This window comes from Alligator sinensis, unplaced genomic scaffold, assembly GCF_000455745.1.
Source record: "Alligator sinensis unplaced genomic scaffold, ASM45574v1 scaffold627_1, whole genome shotgun sequence".
Taxonomy (NCBI): Eukaryota; Metazoa; Chordata; order Crocodylia; family Alligatoridae; genus Alligator; species Alligator sinensis.
Genome location: NW_005842635.1, coordinates 734,151 through 744,201, shown reverse-complemented (window position 1 = coordinate 744,201; position 10,051 = coordinate 734,151). Strand labels below are relative to the sequence as shown.

Here is a 10,051-nt window from a genome sequence, read left to right as displayed (position 1 = left end):
CAGCAAGCAAGAAATACCTAAACCATCATGAACTTTTTATTGTTACATTTCAAATGGAGAAAAACAGTTACAATGAATGAGTCCTGATCTACATGTCCCTATCAGGCCTTTTGCAAACTGAAGAGGTGGCAGGTCTTTTTAGCCCACTGTTTTAATGCAAAATTCTAGAGTTGTAGGTAGCACTGTAGGAAGAACATAAACAATCAGAAATAAAAAGGGAAAACAGAAGCTCAGCTTCTACCTTTATTTGTCAGGACAGGTCATTCCTTGCCTGGTTGGCACCATCATGGGTCTGGATAGAGGTCTCAACATTGGTGGGCCTGGAATCATTGGCATGTTTCCTCCTATAGGTGGCCTCATTCCTGGAGCAGGTCCAACTGGCATCATTCCTGGTGGAGATGGGCCCATCATTGGTATCATTAGAGGTGCACCCATATGGGGAGCTGGCATCATGCCAGGTTGTGGAGGGCCAGGGATACTGGGAGGAGGTGGTATCATGCCTCCTGCTGGAGGTGGAACTGAGAATGGAGTAGGTGGGAGTTTGCCTTGCTGAAATGGAGTGGTTATTTTATCAATCAGGCTCTGAGATTGTTTTTCCATCCATTTTTATAGTAATATTTCAGATTCTCATTGTGTTTATGGCCACGGCAGTTGGTCTTTCTTACAGAAGGGGAGTCATGGGTGAGGTATGTATCACAGTAGTTACAAAAAAATTTGGGCATGTTGCTGAAAGAAAAAGAAGACTCATCTTCTTCCTCCCTTATCATACTCCTCTGCCAGGTTTCACTCCTGCCAAAATAAATAAATAAATACATAAATGTGTATTGTACAATGAGTAGTATCTCTGTCTGCTATAATATGAGAATCAAAGTACTTGGACTTTCTTACAACAAGCCATAACTGTATTTAACAATTATTTCCATTATATACATACCTAAGTGTAGTCTCCTGCGCTGTTCACCCATGCGTTGTGTCCATAGGGCTTTTTCTGGTTTTGCCATTGCTTAAGGAAGAGACAAGTTTGTTACTGGGTTAGATCTTGGAAGGTTCCCCAGGGGGTCTCGTCTGCCAAATCTTACTGAAATGAATTATTTCAATTGGGAGGAAGATGGTTTGTCCTGCCCTTCCTGGTACTTTCCTTCAATCTTCCCAACTGTATTTCATACTTGGGGCTCTGCCTCCCCTACACTCTGCCTAACAACAACCAAAGATGTTGTTTCCAGATTGTTAAAGTGCATACAGTATAAACCCTGGTGTTCCAGTCCTCTGAATTTATGTTGGTCGGATTGGGATGTTACTTCATCTGAGTTTTTTCCCAACTGTACTTGGTCCCACCTAAGCAGCTTCCTGACCCCAGGTTATCTTGCTCCCTGGTGCCTCTCTCTCTCTCTTGTCTCTACAATTGTTGTGGCTCAGACGTCCATCTCTTCTTGTCCCTTCAGGTCCCATCTGGGTCCAATCTCAGCTGGAGATGTCCCATGTCCAAGGTGCTTCTTCCAGTGAGTCACTGAGTCTTGTCTGGGAAAGCTCCTTCCTGGGACAGCCACCATGTCCCTTCAGTGGGGCTCCGTACTGAGGCCACTCTGGGCCCATCAGGGAACTCAATTCCAGCCCCCTGAGTTGCTCTTCTGCTGGGCCTTTTATCCCAGTCTCAGGGTGTGGGCCAGCAAATCGGCACTGGCATGCAGCCATAAAGCATGGCCATGCTAACGCAGGAGCCAACCCTGGCTCCTCCCTGCTCCACTGTTCTTTTTCCTTTTTTTCTTTTAAAAAGAAAAAATCTTGCCCCACCGTGGTTTCACTTTCACTGTGTTTTTGTTCCAGCGCAATGACCCTCTGGCTCCCCTCCTCACCCAGTCAGTGTAAGTCTTTCCTACCACACAAAGTAATTTATATGTATCCCCATTGATACTATTCCTCCTCTGTCTGTGTTGCTGCATCTCTGCTGTCATGCTTTCAAAGAGCTGCCAGGGGACATGACATTGAGCCGTTACCCCATTCCAAAAATTCAATTCCAAATTTCTATCGTTTTGCAAGCTACCCCACCATCCACCAACTTACCACTATCCTGGACTTTCCTTTGTCCCTGAAGCACGGGTGTCCTTAGCATTTCCACTGGCATTCCCACTGGTCCCATGCTGGAAAGGTGGTTGTGCTACAGCATGTACACAGCAGTGGGCACTACAATTTGGGGAGGTGAGGGGGGGACTATCCATATTACCCATGGAGTGCGTAGGGAAGTACCCCAAATGGCTGCCCATGCCTGATGAGAAGGTTGGCACACTGCACAGCTCAAAGGCATCTTGCAGCTGTCTGTCTTCCTGCTGTGACTCATACGTAATTTATGCTTCATTATGTATGGTGTTTCCCCCAATGCCTTTATAAAGGCCTAATGGCTGGTGATCTACTTGATAAGTGCCCTGAGCGACAAGACACTAGTCTTGGTCATGCTGGCCCCAAGCTGGCTGTCACCAGCTTTGGAATTTATATTATTGGGTGCCTCCCTGCATCACCCCACCCAGCATTACATAAACATTTCACCCAGCCTCTTGTCTGAAAAATAAAAATACGAAACAATTTTCAAAGTCATTTTTGTGATACTTTATTTCTATCAGGGATTATGAAAAAAATCCTAAGGTAGGTAGAAAGAAAAGAGAAATATAGATTTTGAACGTAACCTGGTTCACACAGCCCCCACACAGCCTCCAGTACATTGAAGTGCAATCTGCTTTGTGAATACTGGGTTAGCAGTACATGAGGGAGGGAGAAGCACACCAATCCCAGGGTGTCATAAAAAAAAAAAATTCTAATCATAAGAACCTGCTCTCCCATGAGATGCTCCCCTTCTGCACCCTCCCTGGGTCACATCAGCACCCCCTTCTCCTCATCATCATCATCCCTGTAGTGCCTTGGGGCACTATACTTGTGCCTACAAGAGGCACAGATCTCCTTTGCAATAGATTGGAGAGTTTTGTTGGGGTGGGCTACTCTCAATGCTGCTCCCAGTACATGGGCATTCTTGAAACTCTGTTACAAACTCCTGTCTGAACCTTTGATCCCCCTTCAAAATGTGATCAACTTTCTGATTTAATTTCTTAAACCATTGTACCATGTCATTACTAGTGCATTTCATAACCTCCACATTGGCTTGCTCACTATGCTTTAAGACATCAAACATGTCTTTCAATTCAGATGTAATTTCTGCACTGGACGTAGCCATGCTTTCAGATGTGTCTGTCAGTAGATGAAGAATACTTTTCTTAGATCCTTGTTGATGTTTTCAATAATTACATTGATGTTGAGTCTTAACAGCTGCTCTTGAAGATGAAGATGAAGGTGCACCTGTCCACAGACAAAAATAAAGCTCTCATCAGTTCTTGAACATTTGTAAAGAACAGTGTGTCATTCTTAAATTATTTTACCAGGACTGCTACTTCAAGAATTACCACTGATAGCTTACTATCTCTCACCCAACCATCTTCTTAAGGCTGTACTACAAAAATATTTGTCCTAGTACCACAGCATGCACCCTGCTTCCTGGGGTGCACATTGAAACAAGATCTGCACTGCCCCCAGCCACGTGCCTGCCCTGCACCAAAAATCAGCTACCTCCACAGGTGGCTGCAGCAGCCAGCCCCTGCTGCAGTAGCCCCACTGGGTGTGAGAGCCTGTAGCTCTGCTCCCTCTGGAAGTGGCTACATCCCCACGGCCATGTGCAGAGTGCCTGGGTGCAACACCCACCACAGGGAGCAGCACCGTGTTCTCCCTCTGCCCCCCCCCACCCCAATTTATGAGTGTAAATCTGTTAAATTGAAAATCCAGAATACTACTAATTATGGTACTGTTACTTACAAGTCACCCTTCAGGATGAGAGTGGAGTCTCCATCTCAGGACTCTGTCATTGCCTCCCTGACACAGTACTCACTTTGGAGCCTGATGAGTCCTGCGAGACAAGGAAAGTTGAGTCATCGTCCTCTTCCTCATCATGAACAGGAGAGTTCTTTCTTTTGAGCATCTGTTGAGCCTCCTGGGTGTCTGGTACCAAAACTCATGGGTTCACTAGAGTACAGGGGGAGCTCATTTCTCCCTGCATGCCAAAGAGGTCCTTTGAGCAGTCCCAAGTGAGGTTGTTGGTCTGTGACTGATTCTGGTCTTGAACAGTAGGATGTTTGTATGGAATTTGCAAAGTAGCTGTGGCTTGACAAATACTTTGCTGCTGGGGAGTTTCTGGTTCCTTGTGTTGCATACTTCTTGTCCCAAACTCAGTCATAGAAGCCTCTGAAGCATCTCTTTTAAGGATGATAGCTTGTCATAAAATGGATTTGTTCTACGTGAGGCAGTGGATCGAGAATTATTGTCCTTTACACAATGGAAGGCAAACTTTAAGGCCTTCCTCTTACTTCAACACTGTTCCCAGTTGCGTTTGATGCCAATTTGCTCTAACTGTTCAGAAATAGAGGCATAAACAGGTTTATTCCTGTAGCTTCCCAGTTGTGTCATGATGTTCCCTTCACTCCAAATGTCAATCAGTGCCTCATCTTGTGCATAAGTCCAGTTTGGTTCCCACCCTTCTGAAGGATCCATCACTTCTTCCAAAATTTGACTTTTATTGCTCCCCTCCATGGCCAACAAAATATAAAACAGAGCAGATGATATGCACTACAGCCTGTGCCTGCTGTTAGGATGTGTTCTGGGACCTGTTCTGGGATTTGTGAAACTGTTGTCAAAAGAGGCATAAAAGAAGTGTGATTTTTCCAATTTTCAGACATTTGAAGCAATTCTTCACTTTTGATAGTCTAGCCCATGGCGTTCAGAAGCATACTCACACTACTATTGTGCTGGAAATTCTTGAAAATGTTTGGTGAACACTTGAGGCAAGAAACCATGAAACTGTTCAAATGGCTCCATAACACTCATTTACTTTATATATGTGGACCATAACAAATTCGTTCTGAGCATTTTCCACAAGGGTGATCAGGGCTCACTCTTACAGTGTGTGTGTGGGGGGAGGGGAATGGGGAGGAAGGAATGGGGGTGGTAGTCCAGAAGATCTCTCTCATATATTGGACATGTATGGTTTGTTCAAGAGTGTTCAAGCACACAGGCTACCATTTTGGTATGTGGTAACATCTCAGCTCTTTTCAAGAAATACAGGAAACCATCAGTTTCAGGGAGCACATTGTTTCAGTAGCTATTGGCATGTAAATGACAGACATGGTTTCATGCTAATCTAGGAGAGTGACTTTTTGCAGATATTTGAGACAGAGGTCACTCCACAGGCCAAAATATTGCTAAAGACAATGTCTTCCTCACATCCTGAGGGACTAAGAAGAAAGCAGAGGTTAATCTTGAAGCTGTCAAAGATCACATCACATCACAGATGTATGGATCTACTGATGGGATTCAGCAATTTAATGTACCTCTGGACTTGTATTTTAAAACTCATGAAGAGCCAACTTCACAGATTTGCTGTGAGGAGGATGCTGTTATTTGAAGTGGGGAATCTGCTTTTGCATTGCAACAAGCAGAAATCATGGTTGCCAAAGACTATAGCTACTTTCTGGCCATACATTCAGGGCAAGCCTTGTGAGATATAGGCACACAAAAGCAGCTCAGACTGGTGGGAAAGAATAGTCATGTCAATGTGGAATGATGACCAGTGGCTGGAAACATTCAGAACAAGCAAAGAGACATTCTTCCACATTGTTAGCTTGCTGAACCCACACATGCAGCATCATAGGACTGTTGTGTGGAAGCCCATCTGCTCTGAGAAGTGCATTGCCATGGCCATCATGAAACTGGCCACTCCAAAAAACCTGTGCCACATTGCAAATCAGTTCAGTGTCGCTCCCTGCACTGCTGGGAGGGTCATCAGTGTGGTTTGGCAACTGCTACAGGACCTGGCATCAAATAAATTCATATGCTTAATTAACCCCCATGAGGTGCTGGAAGGATAACACAAAATGGGCTTCACTAATTGCATGGGAGCACTTGATAGCATGCACATTCCCATCCTAAACCAGTCCTAGGACAACCGTTCATTCATAAACAGAAAGGGGTTTCATTCTGTGATTCTGCAAGCCATCATGGACCACAGAGGCAGATTTAGACATTTATATGGGATGGGCAGGAAGTGCCCATGATGCTCACGCGTTTCATAACTTGCCACTGCCTGAGATGATGGACAAAGGCCAATATGCCCCAGGATTGGAGGAGGTTGTCATCTGGGCTGTTTCAGTGCTCCCTGCCCCCCAATACTAGCTGATGCAGCCTACCCACTCCTTCCCTTGCTCATGAAGCCATATGTGGGGCAAGTGAGTGACCTACAGAAATAGCTGTTCAACAAGCAGCTAAGCAAGTGCCACATGAGTGTATAGTGTGGATTTGGGCTCTTGAAAGACCATTGGAGATCACTCAACTACAGGCTACAAGTTGATGCTGATAACATTACCCCTTATGTAGTGGCAGCACGTGTCCTGCATAATATCTGTGAAACCACAGGCGAGGTCTTCAGTGATGCTTGGAGAGATCAGTTAAGAGAATTGACACAAGCCATGACCTTCACTAGCAGAGAAGCAGTTGAGCATTGAGGGCTAGAGATACAAGCAAATAGTGGGAGGGGTGCTGTGATCAGAAATTGTCTGGCAGCACCCATAGGTGACACTCTGCAAGGGGATGTGCTCTGTAATTGTGTAGATTGATCCTTTTTATCATTAATGTTACATTTCATATTAATTTCTCATTGAATAAAGTCCATCTTACAAAAAGTTTTCTTGTATAATAGGTTCATAACAGGGTCTCAGGGAGGTCTCTGTATGGGATGCAGGATGGAGGGGAAGAGGTGCTTTGGGTGGGTGGCAGGGGGCATGGGTTTGTGGTGGCAGGTGACTTGAGAAGACAAGCAGGTCTAAAACTGATTTGGAGACACAACTGCAAACTGTAATAGGATTCACATGCAAATAGACAAATTGATTTGACAATAGCCTTGTAACCACCACTCCATTCCCTGGCAGTGCAGTCTATCGATTCTGGCCACTGTGTATGTGGTGTTTGAGGTGGGGGAGGGGGAAATTCATTGTGTCTGTGCAGTTTTTTCTTTCTTCACCTCAGTGTGGGTGATAGGTCATCCTGCCTATTTGTGTTGATTGCAGGGGGGAAGGAGGAGTTGGAGTGGGCTGATCGTGGCCCCCCAACACTGCTTTGGGGGCAGATATCCTGGGCAAGGGGATCCCCAGTAACCAAGGAATCTTGATGATCCTTGATAACAACCACTACCCAAGCACCGCATATAATCTTGGTCTTCATTTTTAGAGAAAATGCTTTTTTTATTTTACTCAAAAAACCAAAAAGAAAGCTGCTCTCTGCAGTGAAAGAACTGAACATATTTAGCACCATTTTTCAGCAGCACAAAGCCGGGGGCTCTATGTGTGTGTATATGTGTGTCTGCAGCTGGAGGAAGAGGGAATGAGGAGTGAAGTCTTTTCCTGGCAGAGATTTACCAGGTTTCAGACCTGAGGAAAGTGTTTCTTGCAGTGCAAGAAGGTGTGTGTGTGCGCCCACGAGTGCACAAGCTGGGATGCCATTGGTCTAAATAGTGAAGCATAGGCAAGATGGAGAGAGGTGTTGGAAAAATGAGACTGTAGCAGTAGTGAGAGCAGAGAGCATATAGGCCAACACCAACCAGGAGTGCTGAGAGGGAGCCCCCTGCCATGGGGAATGCACTCTGGAGAACAGATAAGTATTCCAGTTCAGCACTGTTGCTATTGGAAATACACAGAGAGAGAGATAATGCACAAGCTGGGATGCTGTGGGTCTACAAGTGCTGAAGCATAGGCAAGAGGGAGGGAAGGAGGTAGCACATGTAGCCCACAAGTTGACCTTCCTGTTGGAATAGAGCCAAGTCAGGCATGGGCCTAAAGTGACAATCTGAACAGGGAACCTTTTTAAAACAATGATAGTATTATGTGTGTGTGTGTGTGTGTGTGTGTGTGTGTGTGTGTGTGTGTGTGTGTGTGTGTGTGTTAGAATAAATCAATACCTGGTAGTCAAGTGGTTAAGAGGCTTGGAGGGACTGCGGAAGTTATGTTTCAAGTTGTTGGAATAACTGCACTGTAGCAGTAGTGAGAGGAGAGAGCACATCAGTCAGCACCAAACAGGAATACTGAGTGGGAGCCCCCACCCATGAGGAAAGCACCTAGGGAAACAGACTAGAATGGGAATTCTGAATAAAGCTGCACTACAGCAAGAGTGAGGAGGCATGAAGGCCAGCACCAACCAGGGGTGCTGAGAGGGAGCCACCAGCCATGGGGAAAGCATAATTACTTGGGATAATTACCTGGGCTACCTGAAAGAGCAAACAGAGAAAAAGGACCATTACATATATGATCCTTGAAATGAGCAAATGAAGCATATTTCAGTATGTAGCTGTTTGGCATAGCTTAACCATTTTTAAGTTTTTAGTATTTTTAAATCTTGCATACTGCACTGAAGACCGGAGCACATAACATCAGTAGGACAAGCAGAAGGAAGGAGGGAAGGCAGGAAGTTGGGCAAAAAAAAGGGAGAAAAAAGTTATTCATTGATAAATAATGGCATATTTGTATATGAAACACAAATATTAATTTTTAAATCATGAAGGATTATTTAAATTGTAAGTTTAGTTGCTCATGTATTCACACAATATGAGGATTTGTCTACAGCGAGGCAGAGAGGCTAATGATGAATTCCCATAGGCTTTTTTTGGAGTCTAAAAGGATTCAATACTCAATACAACTGAGGATTGAATAGACACCTGGCAGTGACATTGCCAGCCTTTTTTCTGGAGACAGAAATTACATCAGGTGACTTTCCCAGGCTTGTGTTCTTTTCTTCTGCCTGCTGTTCCTGATGGTAGTATCATATTATAAAGCATAGCATTTGGGAACTACAAATAAGAGAGAGGGAGAAGTTAAGAGCATGAAAATTTGTATTGTAAAACCACCATGCAGTCATTCCAGCCCTGAAATGGGGGTAGCCCTTCTGTACGCAAATGGGTCGGGGGCAGGGGGAGGTGGAGAAAGGCAGCTGAGGAGCGAGGAAAGGTAGTGAGGTTTCCCCACCACCACCTCGAAAATTGCCCTGCTACTGCAGGATGCTGTTGGATACTTAGCAACTTCATTTAAATAATTAAACCCCATTTACATAAACGATAAAGTAAATCATGCAAGCTGCCCTCCCTCAGGGCACAGCCAAGTGTTTGCTCTCACTTACCTATGCGTAAACATCCAGTTTCATTGTGGAACAGGTTGGGGTGTCTACTTTCAAGTGCTGCGAAAAGCTGCCTCATCCTGCCCTGAAAGGCAATACTGCACCTGACATGAGCAGCAAGCAACAGGCTGAACTTTTATTGAAAAGGTGCTGTGCCACCCAGAAGCAAGCACCCCACAGAGCTGAGTCCTTGTGCCTCTGGTGTGTTGCCATCTCTCATCCACCTCAAAAATCTACAACATACTCACCCCAGTCAGTCACTGCTCCATGAATTTATAGGCACTCAAGAGGCCAGACACTGCCCCCCCACCCCACACACACACATACACATACACACACAACTGTCTTGTTCTGGTGTAAAAAAACAAAACAAAACAAAACAGAAAGTGTAGCAGCAGCCTGGTAAACACATGAAAAAAATGCACCAAAAAATGTGGGCCTTTGAAGAGAAAATGTTAATGCCAAAAAAAAGCACCTAAGCGCCCCATGTAAGTTGCAACCAGGGAAAAGTGAGGGGTGCCAGGCCAGCGCAGGGAGTGATGCCCTTTGGGACCCCAGAGCCAACAGAAAGGCAATGCTTTGAGAACACTTGCAGGTAGCCCAAAGTGGAAACAGTGTGCTGCCTGAAGGTTTCCCCCCTTCACCCAGCCTTGGGAGATGTTTGTGTACACTTGGGGATCCTTTTGGGGCTTTGCCCAGAAAGGTTTGGCACCAAAAGAAAGTACCTGAGCACCCTGTCCTTCTGTACACTTTGGGATAACTTTGCAAGGAACATTTTTGCACCTCAGGCCCCCAAGCACCCTAT

The 10,051-nt window shown here is 45.1% G+C and overlaps 1 pseudogene; it reads right to left on the bottom strand.

Annotated features, from left to right (window-relative positions):
- Nucleotides 1–243: 243 nt before the first annotated feature.
- On the bottom strand, nucleotides 244–722 carry LOC102374843 (annotated as a pseudogene).
- Between the last annotated feature and the right edge of the window lie 9,329 nt (nucleotides 723–10,051).